The 6,805-nt window shown below is 40.0% G+C and overlaps 1 pseudogene; it reads left to right on the top strand.

Moving 5' to 3' along the window:
- The first annotated feature begins 5,593 nt into the window (after positions 1 to 5,593).
- LOC114637305 lies at positions 5,594 to 6,041 on the top strand (annotated as a pseudogene).
- Positions 6,042 to 6,805: the final 764 nt, after the last annotated feature.

Raw genomic sequence — 6,805 nt, forward strand, 5'->3', positions numbered from 1 at the left:
TTTTAAAACATAGATATTATTAATGTAAATAATAAACTTGTAATAATATCTTGAACCTGAGTTCCTATGTAAAGGATGGCTTCCTCTAAGCACTGATTCTATCTGTCAAACCTCTGTCAATCCTATCCTGAGTAATCGATGCTAAAGAAATATTTTTTTGACAAGGAGTTAACTTGATTAGCAGTGTGTATCTGTTGGACAAGGGAGGCAGCAGAAGCTGCAGCTGACACTAAGATAGCAATTAGGGTAGTAATGCCTAAGCAAGTCCAGCTATAAATCTCTTAGGTCGTGAAAGGGATTAACAGTGAATACCAAGGCAAACAAGGCAAAAGCATTGCATCAAGGCTGAGAGAAAGTAGTTGGTGACAAAACATAAGGTAGCTAGTATACAGTGAGAGAAGGCATTATGACACATGATGAAATGACACAATAGGTCAAACAGCATTCTGGTAGGAAATGATACATATAGATTTATATTTAACAATTTTATATCCCTTGTATCCCCTGGGTATGGAATTAAAAGTTCAATCAGATGCAATCAGGAGCCATGTCTTCGGTATCTTCTTTTGCTGAGGTCTCTGACATAGGTAGAGAGTCTGCAGATGATGATGGCTGAAGCAGGCTTGGAGGAAGGGGCAGGTCTGTAAGTCTCTGTCCACGGAAGAGGCCGGGCACAATCAGCTGCTCTGGCGTCTATAGGGTCCTGTAAATACATAAACAGAGCTTCTCCCGGAAAAACATCCAGTCTTTTAAAATTATCCAGTTAGTATGTCTTTATTTTAGTAGAGGCTTGAAATGTTTAGAAATGGACTTTTTAAAAATAAAGTATGATATGGAGATGAATAATTATTTCATTTTGTACTTTTGATGTCTATATTTTATAAGGTCTGATGAGCTTATTCCACAATAGCATAGCCTTGTGAACTATAGGGAATGTCAGTGGACTATGAGAAACTAAGAGTCAAACACCAATTTTTAAAAGGCTTTTTAAGCTTAAACAAGTGCATTGTCTGATTTTGAGCCCTTAGCATATAAAATAATGAAATAAATACTGTGTCATGTTTTTTAAAGTTTTCTCAAGTTAGGCAAAAGCATAAATAGCAATGAGAATTAAGTGTCCATATATGCAGGAATAAAGGCTAACTTTCCAAAGACAGAACATGTGTAACATTTCTCTGTTTTAAATCATAAGGACCCAGAAGGTCAATCAGGGGTTAATTCCCACGCTGAGCTGACAGCTCTGCAGGAATGCAGGAGCAATTTCACTGAGAGCAATGATGATTTGTAATGTAAGAGTTTGCTAAGTTACATTTGTAGGAAAAACAAGAAGCTTTTGTTAAGAAATTAAATTAATCCTTACCTTCATTTATAGAACCAGGAAATGTAGAATGAACTTGAACATGTCCAACAGAGAAAAGGCAGTTTCTAAATTGAAGCAAGACTTGTAATTCTGAAAGTTGGGGCTAAATTGTAAAACAGCTGTAAAACAGTTACAGTTTTTAGAAAGGGGCTTGCCCTTAGGTTTTAAAAGACAATGGCTATTGTCACTAGCTCTGTTTGTATGCAAAGGTTTCTTGTGCAAGGAAAATTTCTTTGAAGATCTTAATAATTAAGGTGACCTGTTTGAGGAGAAGTAACTATTTTTTGTGGAGGCTCAGTCCTGTGCTGCCTGGGGTTGCCCATTGCAGCTGTTGTATAGTCCTTTGACAAATGGGTTGGTCACCTGAGGCTGCTGAATTACCTCTATTATTTGAGGGCCCTGAGGTAGGTCCCTCATACAATTTCCCTGGTTTGATAAGATTCCTGTATATTTATGGGTTATAGTAGCACCAGATAAGGCAGTACCATTTTTTATGAAAGTTAGTTTGGCACTCTTTACAACAGTGGTACCCTTTCAGACAAGGATAACACGCATCAGATTTCTGCTTTGGATGGGGCCAGGAGTATTAAACTTTATGGCATCTCCTGCCTTACTGGGACGTTGTTTGCTGATATGTCCAGGCTTCTTACTTGAATAACTTTTGCGAGCCAAGCCTGATTTAATTAATTTTTTTCTGTCCTTCACTAGTAAGAGTTTGGATAATGTTCTGGCTTTGTGAGGTTGTTGTAAAGGGTACACTTGAAAATATGAATTAGCAACCTCCACACATGGTTTAAATAAATTTCCAGATTTTTAAATTGTCTTTAGAAGAGACTGACAAGCAAGTGCAGCATTCTCAAAGGCCAGTTGTTTTAAAACAATATCTTTTGCTTCAGAGATAAGAACTATTTTTTCTATAGGCTCTGTCAGCTGAGCAACAGATTCCTCAAAATGTTTTTCTGCTTTCTGTATTATATTAGCAAGCCTTTCAGTATTTGTATCTCTATAAAGCAAGTGTCTCCGTGCTTTCTAGGGATGCAGCTGATTTATTTACTAGAGCTTCCTTTGTCATTTTTTGTTGACTCATTTCTTCAAACCATTCCCCTGTACCCATAAACATTCCATATGTTAACTCTTTCATTCCCCTCTTTTTTTCAGACATCTTAGATAACTCTTTTTGAGGCAAGTTCTTAAATATATCCACAGTAAAAATTCATCTTTAGTTAGATAGGCTCTGGCAATTTTAAACCAATCATGAGGAGTCATAAGCAACTTAAATGCCAAAGGTTCCCACAAGGGATCCTTATCCTCTTTGTTATTCTCCATCCTCACTGGGAAACAGCCTAACAACTTACCCTGTTGCTGAGTTTGAAGTACACCAGCAGCAGATCAGAGAGGCCCCTTTGGTTTCTTTGTACATTTCTCAGGGGGTCTTGTGGAATGACTTATCTTTAAATTCTGCATGGTAGGCCATTTATGTTTATGATAGTTTGTTCATTTCTTTTCTGAGTCAGATTCTTCCTCTGAGGTTGATTTTTCCTCTTCTGATTCACAGCTACTCTGCCCTGAGCTACTTTCCTCAAACTTTTCTGTCGAGGAATAAACATTATTCCTAGATCCTGAGCAAGACTATAGTAATGGAGTTCCCTCACAAGGACGTGAATCTACTGTCTCCTGAGCACATATGACTTTTTTGTCATCTCCCAATGCATTCCTAGGCACATTCCAAATAGCAAATGCTATAAGGGGAGGCCTAATCCTCCGTTCTTTGTAAACTAGTTTTTAATATCTAATCCTACTTCCTCCCATGTATTCACATCTAAAGTTCTCTTTCATGGAAACCAAGGAGTAACAGTTTGTAAAAGCTGAAGAAAGTCAGTCAGCTGGCTAGTGCTAACCTCAATGCCTTTTTCTTCAAGAGTATGCTTAATGGCATCTGTAAAGAACACTCTGTCTGCAGATTCACTTTTCCCCATCCGGAAAGATACCCACGAAATGCACACAACCCAGAACTGATGACTCCTGACCTAAGATAGGTGATGATAATTTCCAACAAAACAGCTAGGTACTGATGGCACCTAGTATCAGCCTCTGCTGATAGCAGCAGGTATTTTAAAGCCAGAGCTGATGGCTTCTGGCTTGACCCAGGTACTGATGGCACCCGACCACGTGCTGATTGCACCTACTTTCAACCACTGTCGATGGCAGTAAACAATTAAAGCCAGAGCTGTTGGCTCCTGGCATAACCCAGGGTACTGATGGTACCCAATATCAACCTCTGCTGGTGGCAGTAGGCAATATCAGCTATTTCTCACCCTCCATAACTGCTCACTCCCTGGCCAAGGGGTTTGCAAGACCCAACTGAGAGTCCTATCTGTGTCCACTTACCTTCTTCAAAGTTCCTGTTCCAAGGCACCAATTTAAAATGCCGGGACCCTCCTGGCCCCAAGAGGGTAGTGGCAGGGGCACAGAGTAGGGCTCTGGTGATGGCTTTAAAGTCTGAGGGTCTCAGAGCTTTCTGACTCTCTGACTTGTACTGAAATCCTGATGATAACTTCTAAAAAGTCCTAAAAGCTTCTTGTGAGGGTAAAAAAACCCTGCTGTCTTAGGTGATTAACACCTGTAGCCTAACAGAGGAGGATTAGGCAATGTAACCTTCAATCTATCTCAGCAGGAACTGCTGGACTCTAACTTATACCTGCTAGTCTGAGGCTGCAGGAAGAAAAGACACTTAGAGAAGTTATTATAGAGTTTATTACTAAGTGTAAAAAGTTTCCTATGGACCAATAAAAACTATGCCACAGATTTGGGGAAGGACCCTCCTACCCTTTCTATAACTGAATGAACGTAAGGGGACAGCACACACAAACTTATGAGACACAATGAAAGCACTTTTAAGAGGAAAATTCATAGCATTCGCTGCCTTCATAAATTGAAGAAATCCTATACCACCTACCTTATAGCACACCTTAAAGCACTAGAACAGAAAGAAGCAAACACACCCAAGAGGAGTAGATGACAGGAAATAGACAATAAAAATCAAACAAATAGTATCAAGGAGGGCAATAAAAAGAATCACCAAAACCCAAAGCTGGTTCATGAAAAATCAACAAGATAGAAACACCCTAATTGAAACTAAATAAAGGTCACAGAGACAGTGTCCAAATTAATGAAATCAGAAATTAAAAAGTAAATGTAACAAGAGAAACTGAGAAAATTAGAAACAACTATCAGATCTTACTACAAAGGTCTATAGTCCCAAAGACTGTAAAATCTAGGCCAAGAAGACAGGCTCCCTGTTGGTCTGGCTGGCTTCAGAGGATTTCCGATTGCTTCTTTTGTATGACCTGAATAGAACCCATTGGCCTGTGTGTGCTAAGCAAGGACCCTGACGTTCAACTGCACTGCCAGCCCTAGATTTACGTTTAGGAAACCCAAGGGTGTTGGCAATGTCTTTTCTTACTTCAAGAAGCACTAAGAACAGTTAGCATGCATTGAGCGACCTCTCTTCTAAGTGCCTGAGACTTCGCATTCACTAAGCTCTCTTTAAAATCTTACAGCACAGAGAGGCTGAGCTTAATGGCACATCCCTATAATCACAGAACTCTGGGACAATTGTGATTTTAAGGCTAGGCTAGAGCTACACAGCAAGATCCTGCCTCAAAAGCCATCCAGGGCCGAGGAGATGGTTTTGTGCATAAAATTCTTGCTGCACAGAAGTGGGGACCTGAACTCAGATCTCAAACATTCCAGTAAATGCCAGACACAGAGACATGTGCCTACAGTTTCAGCACTCGGGAGAGAAGAGAATCACTAGGGCTTGCTGGCCAGTCAGTCTATCCAGATTGTTTCAAAAACTGAAGAGGAGGAAGGGAAAATAAAAAAGGCCTTCAGCACTGACCTCTGCACCCACCGCTCTCCAGCAACCACCTCTGCAGGCAAGCGCATGCGCACATACAAATTGCTCGTACAATCGTGAGTCCCACAACCTGGGGAAAGTAGCAGGGCAGAGATTGATAGAAAAGTGCTAAGATAAAGTTATATAGAAGCAAGGAGTTCTTGGGTACTGTTTCACAGCAGAGTGATTATAGATATGTACTATAGGTATATAAACTGTGTACCATGTGTTTATAAAAACTAAGAAAGAATTATAAATATTTTTACAATAAATAACTGATGAAAGTTTAAAGAGATAAAAATGGGGAAAAGGTCCCGCAGAGCTCAGCAGCCAAGATGTGTGACTTCACCTAGAACCAGACCACAGAGTTCAAGGAGGCTTTCCAGCTGCTTGACCGAACAGGTGATGGCATGATCCTGTACAGCCAGTGTGGGGATGTGATGCGGGCCTTGCCAGAACCCTAACAACGCCGAGGTACTGGCCGGCGAACCCCAAGAGTGATGAGATGAATGAGAAGGTTCTGGACTTCTAGCACTTCCTGCCTAGGCTGCTAACCGTGTCCAAAACAAGGACCAGGGAACCTATGAGGATTATGTTGAAGGTCTTCGTGTGTTTGACAAGGAAGAGAATGGCACCGTCATGGGTGCTGAAATCCGTCATGTTCTAGTCACACTGAGTGAGAAGATGACAGAGGAAGATGTAGAGATGCTAGTGGCGGGGCACGAGGACTGCAACGGATGCATTAAATATGAAGAGCTTGTCTGGATGTTGCTGAATGACTGAGGACATTTCTGTATCCCGAGCCTAGATTTCTGTGTGGCCCCAGAGGCCCCATATCACAGCACCTTGCCCTTCTGGTTTCTTTTGGAAGATGTTCGCCTTCACCAAATAAAATTTACTCTTTGAAAAAGAAAAGAGATAAAGATTCTTAAACTGACTTAAACATTGTACATTGTACACATGTATCAAAGTGTCTCATGATACTTCATTAATGTATCATTTTTGTGTTTTTTATATGGAGTTTCATATTGTCTTTTGGTTTGCTGAATATTGCTTTTATTATGTTTAGGTATAGACCTTGTATTCCTGATGTCTCCAATACTTTTAACATGAACGGGTGTTGTATTTTTTCAAATGCATTTTCCACTATGTGATGACCATGTGATTTTTCCCTTTGACATTGTTTATATAGTGGATTATGTTAATGTATTTTCATATTGAACCAACCTTGCATGCCTGGGATCAAGCCTACTTGATCGTAGTGAATGAAGGTTTCAATGTGTTCTTGGATTTGGTTTGTGAGAATTTTATTTAGCAAGTTTGCATCAATATTCATAAGGAATATTGTCTGAAGTTCTCTTTTTTTTGTTGGGTCCTCATATGGGTTAGGTATCAGAGTAATTTGTGGCTTCATAGAATGAATTAGGTAATTTTCCTTCTGTTTCTATTTTATGGAATATTTTGAGGAGTGTTAGTATTAGCTCTTCGTTGAAGAGTCTGGTAGAATTCTGCACTAAAACCACCTGGCCCCAGGCTTTTATTTTGGT

Source organism: Grammomys surdaster, unplaced genomic scaffold (genome assembly GCF_004785775.1).
Source record: "Grammomys surdaster isolate TR1022 unplaced genomic scaffold, NIH_TR_1.0 125271, whole genome shotgun sequence".
In the NCBI taxonomy this organism is placed as follows: Eukaryota; Metazoa; Chordata; class Mammalia; order Rodentia; family Muridae; genus Grammomys; species Grammomys surdaster.